We start from the raw sequence: 20,154 nt of genomic DNA, 5'->3' as shown, positions 1-20,154 counted from the left end.
CACATGCCCACCCTTTCCTCCCTTCCTGCCTTCTCTCTCCAAATATTTCCTGAAAGACTAGTATGTCTCAGGTTTGCATAGGTACCAAGGAGCAGAAATGTATGGAAAACTCTATAGATATTAAATACTGAGTCTTTTTTTTTAAATTTTTATTCCTTTATTTGATAGACAGAGATCACAAATAGGCAGAGAGGCAGGCAGAGAGAGGGGGATGGGGGGCAGAGAGCCTGATACGGGGCTCCGTCCCAGGACCCTGAGATCATGACCTGAGCTGAAGGCAAAGGCTTTAACCCCCTGAGCCATCCGGGCGCCCCTCGAGTACTGAGTCTGAAATGGGGCATTGACCTGTTAGGTTGTCACGTCTGAGAAATGCATCTGTTAAGATGAGGTGTCATTTGTACACTTCAAGTCTCTTTTAAAACTTGCACCTATCTAAATACCATTCAAAGTTTTGGGGACTGCTCTCAGTTTGAGGAAAAAAGGCCCAATTGAGCAGTGAAGTCTGGATAGAGGATGGCTCTGCCATCCTAGGATCTGGGTTCCACTGTGAGCTGCAGCACCATCAGTGGCCTGAGCTCAGATGAGCTATTTAATGTCTCTGAGCTGCCGTGCTGCAGCTCTAGAAGGTAGTGTGCATGGCTGTGTGTATGCAGTGTGCGGCATTCAGGAGGTGATCAGCAGGTTCATTCCCGAGCCTCTGCTCTCTAGGAGGAAGAGAAAGGAGGCAAGTGAGGAGCCACATACTCCACGTGCTTGGCTGGGGACACAGCCACTGCCCAAAAGGCATTGTCTCCATGGGCATGCGCAGGGAACATCAGTTAGTTCAAATGCTCCAAAACACTTGAAATCGGAGGGGAGGAAATCCAGATAGTCTGAAATATGCTTATTACAAGGCGAGGAGAAGTGTTGAGCCCAACAGACATGTCTTGAGGGCTCCATTGGTGCGGGACAGGGGTCAGGGAAGGGAAGACCGGGACAAGACGAGGTGGGAATCTGGCCAAGTGAAGAAGCTTCGGGAGCAATGGTGTGACACACCTGGGCAGAGATGGTGAGCCGCAGAGTGAGGACATCTGCTCCCCGGCTTCGTGTGGCTTTATTAATAGCTTATGTCAGCTGGTTTCTGGGTAATTGGGTTTGATGGCTCAGCCTGGATTTGATTGACATGTGTGCTGAGAGGGGCTCTGGGGGGAAATCTTGAACTTGATTTAATCACACTGAATTTTACATGTCATAAAGTATTTTATGAACTGCAGGTTCATATGCAACTGCCCTGGATGACCTCAGAAAATGTTTATTTTGAGGATAGGAAGTTTGCTGTTAGAATGGGGCTTGCGAGAAGGGGCTTGGGTTCAGGACTCTCACACTTGATTGCGACTCTAATTTTGCTCCTTATTATTCATGGGTTGTTAGACATGCACCTGATGACTTCTAAGACAGACCTTGTTGCCAAGTTCCAGGGTGGCCCCTCAAATTCCTGTCTCTGGGACTCATGTCTTAGATAATTCCCTCCCCCAAATGTGGTGGGACTTTTGAATATGGTGAAATATCATGCCCATGATTTTCTTACATGGTATGACAAAGGTGAGGAGATTTTGCTGAAGTAATCGAGGTACCACATCTGTTAATGTTGAGTTACTAAAAGGGAGATTATCTAGGGTGGGCCTGACCTAATCAGGCATGCTCTTGAAAAGAGGGTCCAGAGGTCAGAGACAGAAGTCAGGAGGATTTTCTGATGGCCTTGAAGAAGCAGACTGCCAGGTTGTGAAGAAGACCACATGCCAGTGGATGACCCTAATGGAAGATCAACAAAAATGTAAGGACCATGGGCAGCCACTGTAGGGAACTTTGGCTCTCATTTCAGGAAAGTCTGTCTTGGAGGACCACAAGCAGTGGGTTTGATGAGATGAGATCACAGCCCAGCTGACGTCTTGACTACAGCCTTGTGAGACCCTGAGCAGAGGACCCACGAAGCCACACTGAAATCTTCATCTGTGAAAGGGTGTCCATTTAAGCTTCAAAATATATGGTGATTTGTTCCTCAGCAAAAAAAATGAACTTAGGGGGTGCCTGGGTGGCTCAGTGGGTTAAGCCACTGCCTTCGGCTCAGGTCATGATCCCAGGTCCTGGGTTCAAGCCCCGCATCGGGCTTTCTGCTCAGCAGGGAGCCTGCTTCCTCCTCTCTCTCTGCCTGTCTCTCTGCCTACTTGTGATTTCTCTCTGTCAAATAAATAAATAAAAATCTTTAAAAAAAAATTAAAAAAAAATGAACTTAGAACTCATATTACCTACTTTACAGGGCTGTTGTGGGGATTAGGAAAGAGGTGTGCAAGGCATCCGGCATGTAGGAGACCACTAATTAATGATAGCTTTTAGTCCCGTAATGGGTAATATCCCACTGTTTTTTAGGGAACATAAATCTCCCCTTTTGGAATGGATCTGGCAAGGTGCTAAAAAATATTGAGAGGACAGAGTGAAATGTTGTGTGTACCACACTCCTAATGTAGAGTCTGCAGACAGTGACCTCAGTAAACAGTATGGGATGGCAATGATGATGGTGATAATGACCATCCTGACTCACTGTCATGATGGCTTTCATCCTGGTGAGAATTAGGTGTATTTCTCAATAAAACACAGATCTCTTCTTCCCCCTTAAAACCACTTAAGCTAAGTAGCTTTTTTGGCAAAAGTACCAGAGACCATTACCATTACCATTACCGTCCACGGATAGCCATGAACCTTAGACATAATCTGGTCCGACATCTTCAGTTTACCAAAACACCTTGAATATGAAGCAGGTGTTTTTAATGCCACAAAGCGAATTAATAACGGAATCGGGAAGAGAATTCAGGTATATATTGATGCCAAGGTCATTCCCACAGAATCACGTATTTATTTCTTTTCTGAAAATGTCCCTCTATTTAAGACACAGCACAACTCACATTTCAACTCACAGATTGTTAGCATTCCCTTGCAAAAGTCACCTTGCACATCAGTTGTGAACGTTCATTTCCGGCTACCTCTCCCAAAGATTTTGTTATTGATCTTAATTCATTGAATTAACTTTTATTGAGAGCCTGCTGTGTGCTATATTTGGAATCAAGTTTGTTACCCTGTAGTCCCAAGTCACACTAAAATTATACCCCAAGTTCCTTGTTAGATTATTTGCCATAATGACCCTCTAAGTAGGTGCTGCTGTGATGACCATTTTTTTTAATTTATTTTTTAAAAGATTATTTATTTATTTATTTGGCAGGCAGAGATCACAAGTAGGCAGAGAGGCAGGCGGAGGGGGCGGGGAAGCAGGCTCCCTGCTGAGCAGAGAGCCCGATGTGGGGCTCGATCCCAGGACCCTGGGATCATGACCTGAGCTGAAGGCAGAGGCTTTAACCCACTGAGACACCCAGGCGCCCCTGTGACGACCGTTTTATAGGTGAAGACATTGAGAAATAAAGAGGTTCAAGGAGTGTTGCCAGAGGGGAGGGGGCTGGGGGGCTGGGTGAAATGGACAGAGAGGCACAGGCTTCCAGGTAAATGATGACTAAGTCACAGAGTTGAAATGTACAGCACAGGGAACATAGTCAATAATATTGTCATGTCATTGTATGCTGATGGATGGTGAGGACACTTACTGAGTAACGGAAAGAATCCACGCATTAATATATTATACGCTTGAAACATGTAATATTGTATTTTAATTACACTTTAATACAAAAATAGATAATAAAACATCGTGTCTCAAACTAGTGAGAAAAGAAAAAAGAGGTTCAAGAGTTTGCAAGGCCAAACAACTGGTAAGAAGGAGTTGAGATTTTGGCCAAATAATAATAATAAAATGAATCGGACAAGTAGAGAACCACCCCCTTTCTGCCTTCATCCCTGTCACTGGGGCTCTGCTGGATCTGGGGTGGTGTTCAGGCTCGGGTCGCCAGGACTGACAGCACAAAAGCTCCCAGCACAGATAATGAAGGAGGAGGAAAGGTTGAAATGGCTCTCCTGATTTTTTGGTCCCTTCTCAGCAGAATTCTCCTTTTTCCTCGGCAGATGTCTCAGAAACTTGGTCAGATACCGACAGGAGCCTAGATCCTGAGGATGGAACCCCGCATTTCTCATTAATGACCCTGTCTATCCAGGGCTGAGCCTGCCACTCACTGTAAGGAGGTGGCCTGCAGGAGGTGACCAAGCTCTGGCTCCGTGGCTGGGGTAAGCTCATGAGCAGGGACAGGTGTTTCTTCATGCCTCCCATATTTGTAGTGAGAACCGGAAATGAGCCCCATGGGGAAGACCACCAAAGATGGAGGAGAATCTTCCGGACATCACGAGGTCTAAAGCCCTGCTGTATATTTATTTATTTACTATTATTTTTTAAAGAGTTTATTTATTTGACAGAGAGAGCGCATGCACAAATAGCGGTAGCAGGAAAGGGAGAAGCAGGCTTCCCTCTGAGTAAGGAGCCTGATGCAGGACTTGATCCCAGGACCCCGGGATCGTGACCTGAGCTGAAGGCAGATGCTTAACCGACTGAGCCATCCCAGTGCCCCTGAAACCCCGAGGTTTATAAACCTCTCCCTTCTGCCACAGGGTCCATTTCCATGGGCATTGCATGCAGACCCTGGGTTTATGGATCTGAACATGCAGGAACAAGAGTCTCGGTTTTGGGGAGACACTTGGCATTTCATGAAACAAACTGTTGCCAAGCATCTCTTTGGGCAGGACACTTGGAAGTAAAGTCCAGAAGCCCGCTGACACTCGGGCCTGGTGCCTCCCACCCTTCCACCTGCTCTCGGTATTCTCCTCTGCTCTTGCCCTCGGGCTCCTGTGCTCTCTTCCCTCCTCATTTCCCCTTTTCCGAGGCACAGGAGTCAAAGAGTGGAGTTTGGTCTCTAGGGTTTTCCATCTCAAGGGTATCTCCTTTCAAAACCTTTTCTATTACCATGGATCAAAATGCCCTTGCTTCTACTTGAAGTAGATCTAGGCTCAGTTGTACCAGGGGGACAGAGAACATAAGGTCCATACGCCACCTGGTCATGAACTTCCTCTTCCGGTGTGTACCAGTTTCTCCTTACCATGTGCAAAACTCAAGTGAGTAATATTGCCCATGATGTCTTTGTGGGGGCTCCTGTGTCCCAAGTATGTGAGCAGCCCTACCCCATTGACCATGGCTGTGAGGGGGGGGTCTGTAGTAGTCCCACTTCCTGGGAAAGGCAGGGAGGCCCCGGGAGATTAAGTCACATGCTCAAGATGGCCCCAGGACTGGAAATGGCAACTGCCCCATCCGGCCATTCTAATCCCCTTCAGGTTCTTTCCTTTTCTCTGTGGTGGGGACCAAGTCCTCATTTCTTCTGTAGCTTCCTTGTTCATTGGGTCTATTGCCTGTGATCTGTCTCCCTGCCTCTTCCCCAGGCCCCAGTGGGAGGCTACATGCCCTATGAAGGCCGGGGATTTTGTCAGTTATATTTGCTAGGAGATCCTGGTGGCCTAGAAGGGGGCCTGCCTCCCAATGACAATGAATAAATATCTTTTTAAGAAGATTTAATTAATTAATTTATTTGAGAGAGAGAGAGAGCAAGAGTGCTTGCATGGGGTGGGGTGGGATGAGGGCCTGGCAGAGGGAGAGGGAGAGAGAATCCCAGCATTCTCCCCACTGAGAGTGGAGCCTGAGGCAGGGCTCAGATCTCAGGACTCTGAGATCATGACCTAGGATCAGATGCTTCACTGACTGAGCTACTTAGGCACCCTAAATAAACATTTTTTAAAAATGAATGGATAAAAGTAGCTAAAGCAAGATTTCTAATGACTAGTTTTACCCCAACTTTAGCACTCAACTTAGGTGTCACCCAAATTGTCTTTTTTTTTTTTTTTAAATATAGACCATTCATCTCTTTTGTATCCTGTGAAGAAATAGTGTTTGGAAAGTTCATCTGAACCAAGTCCTGGGGCAGCTTTGGGTGTCTTTCTATTGACACGTGACCAGGAGGTGTGTTCAGTCGCTGGTCGTCCCAGAAATCCATATTCATTGTAAGAGCTGAGCTCTTTGAACTCCAGTGTGGAATTCATTAGAGCTACCTCGGGACTCACATCAGTGTCATGTTCAAGACTCACTTAACGGGTATTCATGCTTTTCCTCATTATATTTTTCCATATGGCTTCCAGCTCCACATGTGTTTCTACTCCCAGACAGTAGCATTTGTAAACACTGACATCCCTCAACCTCTTCTCCAGCCCTCCCTGCCAACTGCCTTCCAAAAATGAACCCAACTCTGACTTGAACACGTGTTTATGTGTATGTCTGTCTTGTGCCATTTTTTCCCATATGCTCCTTATATGGGAATGTTCTAGGATTTTCGTAGATCTTTTTATGTGGGCTTCAATGTCTGCTTTAGTTGCTGTCTTACATAATTATTCTTTCTATTCATATAAAGGTTTGTTCGTTTCCAAAGACTTCACATACATTTCTCATCCAGCCCTCCCCCTGCCTGGCCCGTGAGGTTAGCAAGGCAGTCATAATTATTGGTGATATTTTATAAATGAGTAGTCTGATGCTCAGAGAGGCTAAGTGTCTTTTTCAAGGCAACAAGGTAGGAGGAAGAAGTGGGACCAGACCCAAGTCTTCGGAGGACATGCCCTGGCCTTTCCCCCTGTGTCACTGGGCCTGGACCCCTGTTGGCTACGTTTCAAGTGTCGTGCCATGTATAATTACGGGATTAAAATATGTTTTTAAGGCTGTTGTTCTCTGCAGCTAAAGTAATAGTCCGTGTGAACAGTGTATAAATAATTGAGCTAAGGGAACCAAAATGTAATCCAAGGGAATGAGAGAGGCTGACGGGTTATCATGTGAGGCACAAGGAGTAAATAGCTTGGAGGGACAGAAGATACAGTCTGTGGGTGAAAGACCAGGGACAGACTGAGGGAAAAGGAAAAAGGAAGCCTTCCACGGGCCTTGTGTTCCTCCTCACTTTCAAATAAATGACCAGACCAAACTCATAGGGAGATGTTATTAGAATTTCCATTTAATTAAGGAAGGGATTGCAGACCAGAGAGTTTACTGCTTTTTTCTCAGTTGGGAGAGCCAGAATTTAAAGCAGCTTTTCTGACTCTAAAGACTGAATTTTTAAAAATATGAAACCTAGATTTTTTTTTCCTCCAAGATTCTGAAGTCCGTCTGGTTTCTTACATTATATCTAAGTTCTTCTCTAGTGACAATGGCTGCCCTCTTGGCTTCTCCCTTTTTATAAGGAGCCCTAAAGGCACACAGTGGCCCACGTGACAAATGCAAGTTCAAACCCAGCTCTATCACTCACCAGCTGTGTGAATTTAAGCAAGTTACTTCCCATCTCTGTGCCTCAGTTTGTGATCCGTAAAATGGAGATAATAATAAATCTGGTGCATAGAACTGTTTTAAAGATCAAGGGAGATGTATGTCAAGTACTCAACACAGAGCCCAGCACTGCGAAAACCTTCACTAAATATTAGTTGTTGTCATCGTGCTGTATAATAAAACATTTGTCTGTTCTTTGTCTCAGGTTCTAGACTCCTGGAATTTCCTGAGCGCTAGGAGCCCATGGACCACAGCTGAGTTAAAGCTAACGAGGTAACTCAGGATCGGGCTGGTTGTGGTGTCAGCCTGACCTCCCCACCTCTGGGGAGGGAAGACGGAGTTAGAGTTCAGTCACGCGGCCAATGATTCGGTCAATCATGCCTCTGTAATAAAATCCCGGTGAAACCCTGGATACCCAAAGCTGCCCCAAGGTTAGTGAGCATACTGCTGTATTGGGAGGGTGACACGTCTTGATTCCACAGGGACAGGGCGTAGAAGCAGCTCGCTCAGGACTGTTCCAAACCTCGCCCTATGGATCTCTTCATGTGGCGATTCCTGATTTGTTACTTACCTTTTTTTTTTTTTTTTTTTAAAGCTCCTGGTATGAAACCCAGAATGGGACTTGAACTCTGAGACCCTCAGACCAATACCTGAGCTGAGATCAAGAGTTGGATGCTTAACTGACTGAGCCACCAGGCACCCCCTGATTTGTATCTTTTATAATAAAGCTATAATCATAAAGATAGCACTTTCTGAGTTCTAGGAATCATTCTAGTGAATCATTGAACTTGAGGGGGTCACAGGAACCCCAAATTCATAGCCAATTGGTCAGAGGTACAGGTGGCCTGGGGACCCCCAAACTAGCAGCTGGTGTCTGAAATGAGGCAACATGGATGGAGCATGTGCCCTTCACCTGTGGAGTCTGTGCTAACCCAGTGGGGTGAGAGGCAGACGTGACCGCCATGTTGCACACTGTTCTCATTGGATCAGGCATCTCTTATCCCAGAAAAGGAAACACCTCCCAGAAGGCCAGGTTCTAGGTCATGGGGGCAGGAAAATAGACCATGTTCAGTCAGAAACTCAAGTTCCTCAGCATGTAGGTCTTCTCTGGGCTATGAAAGAGGGTGTCTTTGTGGATTTCCAGGAAGGGAGGTGGGAGTCTGGAGCAGAGGTTTGCGGGGGGGCTTTTGGAGTAATAGAGTTAGAATCCTATCCCAATTTGTTTGTAAGTAATGCTTACTTATTCTGAGGACACATTAATTATTTCTGGAATTAAAATAGTGCTGCTACTATTACTATTACTACTACTACTACTACTACTACTACTGCTACTACTACTTCTACTACTAAACATTCCAAGTAGCTTCCAAAGTGGCTTATTGAAAACTGGCTGTTTTGAACCACCCTTCCTTTTCCTGGACATTTGGGGCCCTTCTAAGCTCTCTCATCTCCAAAGCAAATTCTCTTAATGGCAGTCTCCACAACCTGGACGCCTTCCAAATACTCCTTGTTGTGTGGATTTTCTGGTCCAGGCTCCATTTAGAGGCCTTGCCCCAGCTCTCCCTGTTCACAGGCCTCGGTCCAGGTCAGCACAGGGTGACACTGGACGCTCGCCCTTCTCCCCATGGTGGATATCCTTTTCTCTCTCTCTTTCTCTTCAGAGTTTCAGATGCGCCTCTGTGTAAAAGCCTTCTGCTGCTTCTTGCCAAGATTTTTTTGTCTTTCCTCTAAATTCTGCCTTAAGACATAAATCTTCTCTGAAGTCTTTTATGGAGATTTCTGCACCAGAGTGTTCCTATGATTTGTAGCAACTGAACAGCTGTCTCCTCTTCTAGATTTATCTTGGAGGACAAGGAACAGCAGATGAGCCTATGGTAGAAGAAGAAATCGGGAGTATTTACTTCTGCAGTTCTCTAATAAAAATGAGGTTTTCCTTAAAAACAATGATCCTGTTAAAAACTGACAAAATGAGGTCTCTCTAGGTGGTCCGAGGTCCCTGACACATTGGCTGGAGGCAGCTGGGAGCTGGCAGGGAGACAGCTGACACAGAGCAAAAGTGGCCAGATACGAGGATGTCTGATCTTCAGCCCTGGAGACAGACAGCCTCAGTTCTGAGGAGAAGGATGTCCCCAATTCTTAGGTACCCACAAACTCAGTGGGTGACCTGAGCCTGCTCAGTCTTAATTGTACAACCCATTTGGCCCTTACAGACAATAGTGCTTCTGTCGTAAAAACCAGAGTGAGGAACAATTCCAAATATTTCAGTTTTCTCCTCTAGTCATCAAATGACACCCTTCAGAATTCCACCTTCTGAGAGCCAAAGCCTTTTCTTTGTATCCTGATCCAGTCTCTTCCCTTTTAATGGAGAGAGCGTCACTGGACCCACCTTTGGGTGAGCAAAGCCGCTCTCCCTTGTCTGGCAAGCAACCAACTTAGCTTGGTTTTTCTGGCTCTGGTTATCTTTGCTCAGTTTCAAAGCTGTCTCTGCTATTTAAGAAGAGAGGTGCCCTCGGGTAACCTTACCGAAACTTGGTCCTCTCAGATGAGGATAAAAATAGAACTATCCTCTGAGAATTATATGAGGATTAAATAAGATAATCCCCATAAGCCTAGTACCTGGCACATAGTAAGCACTTTATAACTGTTAGGGGGAAAAACAAAATGGCTGCAAAATAGAAATCCCTAGAGTGCCATTTGACTTGGACACCTTGTTAGCCCTGACGTTAGTGAGTACGGGAGGCTTAGTACTTATCTTGTCCACTGTGTCATTTGACTCTCATAGCACCTTTCAGGAAATTTGGAGTGGACATTACTGCTATTACCTCACAGACGAGGAAACAAAGGCAAGGAGACTCTTAACCTGACCTAATGGGTCTTAACCTGAGGTCACCGGTGGGTTAGTAACAGGAAGCCTCCTGACTAGTGTTGGTCACGCAGGATCACGGTACTTCCCTCTCAGAACAAAATGTGAGCAAAATGTGTGGATGAACAGTACTTGGTTGACCCAGTAGGCTTGGTTGTCCAAACTCAGAACATTCTGAAAGTTCTAGCTCTTGACTGGTTCCTGAGAGAGAAATTTAAGTCCTTGGAATATCCTGCCTGACAAGAGGGTCTTTATTTACCTGGGGCACTGGGCCATGCCAGGTAATCTGTGATCTCACTGCGATTTATGGTGGGGGCTTTGGCGATTCTGCCCCAGTTTGGAGATGCTAGAATCTAAATAGCTAAGGTCAATCATGAGGGTACCCCACGCCTATGTGACTGACCCTAGTAAAATCCCTGGGCACCAAGGCTCATGTAAGTGTCGCTGATTGGCAATATTTGGCTCATATTCTCACACCTTGTTTCTGGGAGAAGGAGGTGCTGTCCACAGGGCTCTGGTGGGGACAGAGGACCGGAAACTTACTCTTGGAACTCTCCTGGGCCTCTGAGACTTTTCCCTTGGCTGATTTTATTTTATGTACTTATTTATTTTTTAAAGATTTTATTTATTTGAGAGAGAGAGAGAGAAGGAGAGAGAATCACCTGGGGAAGGGGCAGAAGGAGGAGAAGCAGACTTTTTGCTGAGCAAAGAGCCCAGTGTGGGGCTTGATCCCAGAACCCTGGGATGATGACCTGAGCCTAAGGCAGACGCTTAACTGACTGAGTCACCCAGGCAGATTTTAATCTATATCCTTTCACTGTCATAAGCCATAAACATGGGTAGATCAGCTTTTTTTTTTTTTTTTAATTTCTGTGAATCCCAGAATCTGAGTGTGGTCTTGGGGACCCCCGATCTAGTGGGGAACCAAGGATCTGCTACCTCATGACTGGGAGCAAGACCTGAGATCTGGGAGGCTACGTTTCTGCTTGGAAACATGTGCATTCCCCCCATCCCCTACCCAGGCCTAGGTCACCACTGTGGTCCCTACCTCAGGCTGTGCGCTGCAAGTCTTGAGACCAGCCCTGTTAGGGTGGTTTGAATGATTATCTTTCCAAAAGGTGCTGTGTTGGACTAGAAAGACAGGAAGCCTGCCTTTCTTCCAACACATTGGGTTTCTCTTAAAGACATGGACTCAGTTGAATCTGGAGGACATACTGTGTTTGAAAGTGAGTGAGGCACTGACCCAGGGTCTCAGGCCTGGCATGTCCTCACTTGGGGTGGGATGCCTGGCTCTGACCGTGAAGATACATAGAGGAATCAGAGGCTCTTACACACTGGGATTTTGGCAACCTGTACTGAGATGACGTGGGGGCACTGGCTCCAAGGAGTGGGGTTTCTATCCTGTGATTGATCTCACTCCTGGGTAAGGTCTATAAGAAATAAGCGAAGGTTATCTGTGTGATGGGGCTCCCACTTGGCTTGATTGCCTTGACAGTGAGGAGGACCGGAAAGGGGCTGGAAGGGAGTAGGGAGGACGGATGAACAGGAAGTAGAGGAAGTTGTGAATCACCCTGCAGGTAGGAAAGCCGCTTCTCTACTGTTTTATTGGCTTCAATTCACTAGCTGCTAGAAAAATGTGCTATATTCTTGGTTTTGAAACAAGTTCAAAACAAGTTCATCTTTTTCCTTTTGGTTTCTATTTCCTTTTAAAAATGCTAACTTTCGGGCGCCTGGGTGGCTCAGTGGGTTAAGCCGCTGCCTTCGGCTCAGATCATGATCTCAGGGTCCTGGGATCGAGTCCCACATTGGGCTCTCTGCTCAGCGGGGAGCCTGCTTCCCTCTCTCTCTCTCTCTCTCTCTGCCTGCCTCTCCGTCTACTTGTGATCTCTCTCTGTCAAATAAATAAATAAAATCTTTAAAAAAAATGCTAACTTTCTCAGACAGGGTCTGTTTCTTATTATTGTCCCAACACCCGTGGAACTCTCTCCTCACTCCGTGTGGCCACCATCTGCCATCCTTTGGGTCTCAGTGTCCATGTCACTTCCTCCTGGAAACTTCCCCCAGTCTCTAGTCTAGGGTAGGTTGTCTTTTGTGGTGTCTTTAAAATCTGTCAGCTTGACAAGGGCAACCGCATCTCTCAGAACTCCCTTCCCTGTAAGTGACCAGCCACGATGAGCCACAAAACAGATCTTGTAGGAGGTAGGGAAAGTGGAGATGAGGCAGCAGGCTGTCTGGAGCTGACATTGGGGTCTCACACCTGCTGGCTCACCTCATGGGCTGTAGGCAAGGGCTGGCCCTGAGTTCTTCTCTCTTCCAGCTTCTCCCACTCCTGAGCCAGATGTATACTTTTGTCCATGACAGAGGGGGTGTCTGGGAGGCAACAAGAGGGCTTCTTTATCTTCTGCCACTTTATGTTCATCTTTCTTTCCCCTATCTCCTACCCTGTTTGCTTCAGGCTCCAGCCTCAGATGTGAAGACAACAGCCAGGTAGAAGGCACTTAGCCAGCCCCCACAATGGCATGAGGCCAGTCCTTGTAGCAAATCTATCTATCTATTTATTTATTTACCTAACTACCTAGCTGTCTTAGATCAGGCTGCTATGACAAAATATCACAGGCTGGGTAGCTTATAAACAACAGAAATTTATTCTCATGGTTCTGGAGGCTGGGAAGTCCAAGATCAAGGCTCTGGCAGATTTGGCCTCTGCTGAGGACCCTCTTCATCACAGATGGCTGTCTTCTCACTGTGTCCTCACAAAGCCGACAAGAGAGGGAGTTTCTGGGCTCTCTTTTATAAGGGCACTGGTCTAATTCCATTGGGGGTGGGTTTCAACATATGAATTTAGAGGGGACCACCTGTGTCTTTGTCTATCTCTTAGCAGTTCTGCTTCTCTGAACCCTGATAGACCATGCCAACCTCTCCTTCGATACCCAGACTTCGCGTCATAGCCTTTACAACACTGGGCTCCAAGTGTCACCAAGCTATTCAGGCTTCCCTTACTGTGGCATCCCATGCCCTTCCTTGAGGCCAGTACTTCATGAAGGCAAGGAAGAAGCATTGCTTGTTCTTGGCTACACTCCCTGAGATAACATAGTCTCCAGCATAAAATAGGTGCTCAGGAAATACTTGATGCATGAAAAATGGAATTAGTTTTATTTCCACTGAATCTTTTCCCTACCTGTTCATCAGGAATTTGTTTGACAGTTTATAGCTAGGACATGGACTCATTCCTTGCGCATACACAGCAATGAAAAAAGTCAAGGTGCAGTAATTGAGGGAAGAACTAATAATTGGGTTTGGGAAACTTTTGACAAAGTGGTTTAAATAATTTAATTGTACTAGAATCTCATGTCCACATCATTTCCATGCCTTCACCTTTGGACAAGTAAGCATGCACGTGAGCACACTGATCCATCTGCTTTGCTCTCTGCATTTTTTAAGTTGACTAAGAGGAGAAAGCCTGGCCAGGCAGCCCAAGGCTTTAGGTGCCCATGGGCCACTGAAGGCTGACTTCCCTTGTTGTGTGGCCTCAGGCAAGTCATCTCAGCTCTCAGTTTCCCCTTCTGCAAAATTAGTTGGTAAGACCAGCTGAGACACCATCAGAAGCTTTATCTTTATCTCATCGGGCTGTCTGCTTCTACCAGCTTCTACCATCTCATGACCATATAGCAGAATAACAAAATGTGAGGAAAACGCTCTGTGCTCATGAATAAAAGAAGATATTTAAGGTCAAATTCTGAATTCCTGTCCTTGTGAGTTTTTTTTTTTTTAAGATTTTATTTATTTATTTGACAGAGAGAGATCACAAGTAGACAGAGAGGCAGGCAGAGAGAGAGAGAGAGAGGGAAGCAGGCTCCCCGCTGAGCAGAGAGCCCGATGCGGGACTCGATCACAGGACCCTGAGATCATGACCTGAGCCGAAGGCAGCGGCCTAACCCACTGAGCCACCCAGGCGCCCAGTGAGTTTTCTTTTTTTAATTGTGGTAAAATCTATACACCGAGGAACTTTGATTTAAAGCATCTTTAAATGTATGCAAGAGTGCTATGCAACCAACCCCATCATCCATCCACAGAACTTTTTCATCATCCCAAACAGAAACTTGGTCCCCATTAAATCACTTGGCATTCTCTCTTCCCCGTGGCCCCCGGCAACTGCCATTTTACTTTCTGCCTCTGTGCATTTAACTATTCAAAATACCTCAGATAAGTGAAATCATATAATATTTGTCCTTCTTTGACTGGCTTTTTCACTTAGTGTAATAGCCGCAAGTTTCACCGTTGTTATAGCATGTGTCAGAATTTCTTTCTTTCTTTTTTTCTTTTAAGGCTGAATAATATTCCATGGTAGTATGGATGTAACAATTTTGTTTATCCATTCATCCTTTAATGGGTCCTTGGGTTGTTTCTACTTTTGGCTGTGGTGATTAATCCTGCTATGAACAATGTTACACTCAAACATCTGTTTGAGTCTCTGCTTTCAATTCTTTTAGGTGTATACCTAGGGGTAGACTTGCTGGAGCATATGATAGACTATGTTTAATTTGGGGGAAGCTGCCAAATTGTCTTCCTAGCTCCTAATTTTCTAAGTCTGTCACCTCAGAGTCTGCAGCAACAAGATTTGGTCATGGGGTTATTAGGTTGCTATTAGAACTGGCTTCTGTTTGCCAGGAAGAGGGCCCTTGCCAGACTCTGCTGGCACTCTAATCCTGGACTTCTCAGCCTCTGGAACTAAAAAAGTGAATGTCCATTGTTTTAAAATAATTGGTGTTGAGGTCCAGGCCAATTTAGAAAATGGGACAGTTAATTCTTTAGAAGGAGATAGGTTCAGGGGGTGGCTTCATCCCATCCCAGCTGTGTGATTCTGGGGAAATCATCCACCACCTTGACTGGTGGTTTCCACATCTGTGAAGTGAGCATATGCTTATTGCCCAGGGTCACGGAGGGGAGTAAACACACAGGACACATTTTGTGTAATGCCTGGCATAGAGTAAAGGCTCAATTGAAGATCAACCCCCTTCATCCTTTGCATTTCATGGTCACACCTTATCCACTTGAGTCCACCCTCTGTGCCCCACAAAGTCTGTCCTTCTGCTATACTCTGCTTAGAACACTTGTCTGTGTTGGCCTATCTCCATTCTTTCCAAGCCTCCGTCTCTGCAGATGCCATTTGGAAAGGAGTTGCTAATATGCTCCTGCCAAGGGCTTAGTAGTCCATAATTTAAAGCGTGCCCTCTCTGGGGCACCTGTTTTTTTTTTTTTTTTAACAGGGTTTGATCTTGCAACCTAAGGATGTGTCCTAACAGTATTTCAGACACTTGGGATGGAACCGTGAAAGGTAGTGATGGGACGGTCGACCTCTACTATATAGCTTAGAGCCTACTGAAGATCCCGCTGTGTTCTCTCCCTGGCCTAAAACAATGCTGGGGTAGATGGAATAATCAGACTGAAAAACTGAACCATATTGGTCGGAAATAGGGAGGTAGCACACATTTCTGATCAAACTTCTCAGAGGCAAAGTGACATTTCCATGATTGAAATGTTCAACTCACAAAACCCCTGGGATATGGTAATTAACAGTCAGCAAAGCAGACCCGTACGACTAAGTGACTCAGTGAGATCCCATTCTGAAACAAATACTCGAGACTAAGGCAATTTGATATGAAGCTTTTTTGTCTGGAACTCCTGGGGGTCAGCATAAAACTTATCCTCGTATGGTTTGCAGGTATATGAGGGTGAAGTGAATGAATTTCAACCAGAAACTAGGCACAGGCTGTCAAAATTAATTTTTGTATTGCATCCTCGTGTGAGAGGTTGTCTGATAGATGTAGTTTGTATACTAAAATGTAGGAATTTCTGGGGCATTTTGATGGATTACAGAGACAAAGAATATATTCAAAACTGAGGTGGTTTTATAAATGCTAGAACATATGGTACCCATCCTAGTGAAATTCACTGCCAACACAGGAATCAACAACAATAGGAGTTTTGGGTGAGGTGAATTGGGAGATGCTGCCAAAAAGTGGACTCTTCCTGTCCCTGTCCCTGCTGCCTGTAGCCTCTGGCCAAATGTTGCCCATAGATGAAAAACAAGGTATCCCAGGAGGTTGCTAAGTGGATGACGCCATGCGGGGGAGCTGGGTTTGCCCCACTGAGCATGCCGCAGACTTGACAAGGCACATATGGTGCTCATTCCTGCAAATGTCAACCCCTCATTTCAAAACCTAAAAATGAAATAAAGTGCATTTTAAACATTTATGCACAGATCAATCGAGAATATGTTTCCATGGATGTGAGTTTGATGTATGAAGCTGTTTTCATACTGTGTCTTGCATATTCCCCTGATAATCTGCCTTGTTCTGACCTGCAGGGTGCCAGGGGAACCGACTCACTATAACTGAAGGGCATCCTGGCTTTCTGCTCTCATGCCAGTGAAACTGCAGACTGAGTAGACATCCTCCGGTGGCTCTTAACTTTTAGGTGAGGCCTAATAAGATTGATGCCATACAACAATCAAAATTCAGGCAAGAAAACATTCTCAGGAGCCCTTATGAACTTGACAAAATATGCAGCCTCTTTGCCTTTACCTTTAAGTGGTCATTGGCTGTATTGGTCAGGATAGGCTGGGTTATGCCACAGAACAAAAATCCTTCAACAAAGATATATTTCTTGTTCATGTTATATGTCCAACACAGGTCAGCAGGTATAGAGGAGTGATCTGTTGTGACTCAGGAACTCAGGCTAACAGAGGCTTTGCTGTCTCTAATGTGGCTGGTGGCCTACCAGGGAAATCCTGCCCTATCTCCTATCTGCAGTTTGGATCAGAAATGACTTTCTACTTGCATTCACATGGCCCCATTTGATGGCAGGGAAGTTTGACCTGTAGTTTTTCATGTGCTCGGGGGAGATGAGACTTGGAAATGAGCACTAATAATGTCAATTAGAATTTAGAATTTCATTTGTTCACTCATTCATTCATCCATCAAATGAGCCTGTACTAAATGCAATTCTAGGCCTCATGGATGATAAAGGCACATATAAAGTACACTTGCCCTCAAAATCAGGAGACACCATGTTTCAGGTTGGCAGAGGTGAGGTTGGAGACTTTGACCACCCACACTTAAATGATTATGTCATTTGGAATCTCTCTTTCCCAAAATATGGAGAAGGATTGCCCAAAGAAAGGGAGATTAGGCAGCACCTGACAAGAAAATGCAGGAATTACAAATGATCCTTACCATCAAGGACATAGCAACCAACCAGTCTCTCACCATCTCTGCTGGAACTACACTTCTGGGCCCTGGTAACCAAAATTGAGCGGAAGAGGTAGTGTTCACAGGAATGCTAGACGTTAAAAGCAAGAATACCCTGGCTGATGATTTAGAGTTGTCTCTGAGGCAGGGCTGGATCTCCCAGTCATGACTGCTTCTCTTAACACTGTCTCAAAATTTCTTTTGATTTTGTCATCATGCCTGACAAATGGATTTGAGATTCACTTTGGTTATTGAACAGCTTTGTTCAAAAATATACCTACTGCCCAGAGGATTCCGAAGCTGATGGCTTTCGAGTGTGACCCTTCAATCAGATACTTTCCCTTTTGAAGACCTAGCTGAACTTGGGGAGAGGGATTTGACTGAGAGCCAGGGATAACAGGGCTAGTTGGGGTGAAGGGCTTGGGGACCACTAGTAAAATGGGGGCTTGGAGAAAGAAACACGCTAATCTAGGGAAGGAGGTGGTGTTCAGACCTTTGGGGGTGACTGCACCTTGGACAGTGGGAGGTTAGGGAGAGTAACTTGATGAGTACCTGTTCAGTGTCAGCACAGAGCTGGGACCTTCACATACATTCATCTCATTGTCTCCTCCCAATGTGGGTTAGCCGTTGGCTCCACTTTATAGGAGAACAACCAAGGTTCAAAGACAGTAAGGGATTTATTCAAAGGGCTGGCAAGGGCCAGAGAAGGAATTGAAAGATCCAGGCCATTTCCCTGATGCCATTTTCCTTCCGGTCACCGACCTCTTCCTCACTCTTGCAGTACTGATCTCCTGGTGTCCAGACAGGACTCAGGTCCAGCCTGGAAGGACCAGAGTCCTCTGATCTGGTAGTCAAATAGACCTTGATGGGCCAGCTCAGAGACTCCTTTTTCTAGTTGATACTTTCCTTACAGCAAAAGGCACACCGAGCTCCAAGTTGCTTGCTTACAAATGCATTAAGGGTGGGGGGTGGGGGAATACATCAGATTATGGAGACTGCTTATATAATTAACTCCCTTAAAAATCGCAAGTAGGGTTTAAATGTTATTTTAATAGTTCTGGGATGGATGGATGACTGTCAAAAATGTGATTATCTTTAACTAACTTCTTGGTGTGAAAAATTCAGAGTCTGACTTAATGAGGATCCCAACCCTCACCTTTTGTGCACTTAGACTTCTCTATGATTGATTTAACTAGTCTAAGTCTTCTCCATGTTATCTGTTGAAATTGTCTGGAAGTCGGTCATGGTTTCTGGAATGAAATGTTTTCATCCTAGGTTCTGAAATAATCAGAGTATCAAAATGAATAGGGACCAGAGGGCCTGGCTGGATCATTTGGTAGAGCATGCAAATCTTGGTCTCAGGGCTGTGAGTTCAAGTCCCATGTTAAGTGTAGAGCTTACTTAAAGAATAAAAAATAAATGGATAGGGGTCAGTTTTCCTTGTTAATTTGGAGGTAGGACACCTGGGTTCACCTGGGTTCCTTCTAGAACTAGATCTGCCTCTAGTTAGTGATTAATTAATGCGGATATCATTCAACCTGTCTGAGTCTCAGACAGTCTGAATCTCAGCCTGAAAAATGAATGTGATGAACTGTAGGATTTCTAAGTGGGCTCAGCCCTCTGGGATTCTAGGATCTACAAACAGCTGGGATCTCTGAGAAGACCAGTTCCGGATGAATGTGAGGTTTTGTGTCATTTAAATTAGGAGATGCCACGTTCTGGCCAACTTCCTGCTGCCTGGGTGGACATCGGGCATATTATTTTCCATTTGGCCACTGTTCTGGTGTGTGATCAAATATTCTAGACAGAATAATTTCTCAGAGCAGCAGAAAGGCTGCCTTTGGTTCTCCAGGGGCTTGGAAAGTAACAAAAACAGGTGCAGGAAACAAACCATTTAATGTTGTCATGGCCTGTTCTTTGGGTAGATTTGATCATCATTACGTGGCCTACCAAAGCATCCTTTTGAGGTTAAAGGAGTCACAAGAAGGTGACCTGGTAGCAACTGCCTTTTCAGAGAAGCAGCTCAACAAAGAACTTTCACGAAGGTCCAAGAATTTCAAGATTAAAATAAAGAGGGGCGCCTGGGTGGCTCAGTGGGTTAAGCCGCTGCCTTCTGCTCAGGTCATGATCTCAGGGTCCTGGGATCAAGTCCCGCATCGGGCTCTTTGCTCAGCAGGGAGCCTGCTTCCCTCTCTCTCTCTCTCTCTCTGCCTGCCTCTCCATCTACTTGTGATCTCTCTCTGTCAAATAAATAAATAAAATCTTAAAAAAAAAGATTAAAATAAAGATAAGGATTTTTCTATACCTACAAGTTAGTACTTTTCCCTTGAAACCTCGGACACCTTCCCGTTCAAAGAGAAAACCCCACGTGTTACTTGACATTTTCCTTGCTTTTCTATGACACTTTCTCTTTGGTCATTTCAGGTTGTTTTGAGAAACCCAGACTGATTAAAAAACCATGTCCAAGCAATTGTTTGGCACCACGAAGACAAAGCAACCTGTCTCGTGAACTACAGACCACCTCTACCTCTCCCTAGATGAGATGGGCCCAAAGGGGACGCTTGCCTTCTTCCAACTGTAGGCAAGAATTAAGAGGGTGTGAGCAGACAGGAACGCAGCCTGGTGGTGCACACATGGGGCTCTGCTTCAACAGACTCTGACACCCACTGCAGACAACTGTGGTTGAGGGTTCTCGTTACAAATGTATTCTTTGGATTGCAAAAGTA

The 20,154-nt window shown here is 45.3% G+C and overlaps 1 long non-coding RNA gene across 1 annotated transcript; it reads left to right on the top strand.

Annotated features, from left to right (window-relative positions):
* The first annotated feature begins 4,131 nt into the window (after nt 1–4,131).
* On the top strand, nt 4,132–19,917 carry LOC125081924 (uncharacterized). The gene is made up of 3 exons (XR_007121822.1): nt 4,132–4,200; nt 7,521–7,746; nt 19,853–19,917. It is a non-coding gene; the product is annotated as an uncharacterized LOC125081924 (long non-coding RNA).
* The last annotated feature ends 237 nt before the right edge of the window (nt 19,918–20,154 follow it).

This window comes from Lutra lutra, chromosome 12, assembly GCF_902655055.1.
Source record: "Lutra lutra chromosome 12, mLutLut1.2, whole genome shotgun sequence".
NCBI lineage: Eukaryota > Metazoa > Chordata > Mammalia > Carnivora > Mustelidae > Lutra > Lutra lutra.
This window is presented reverse-complemented; position numbering and strand designations above follow the sequence as displayed.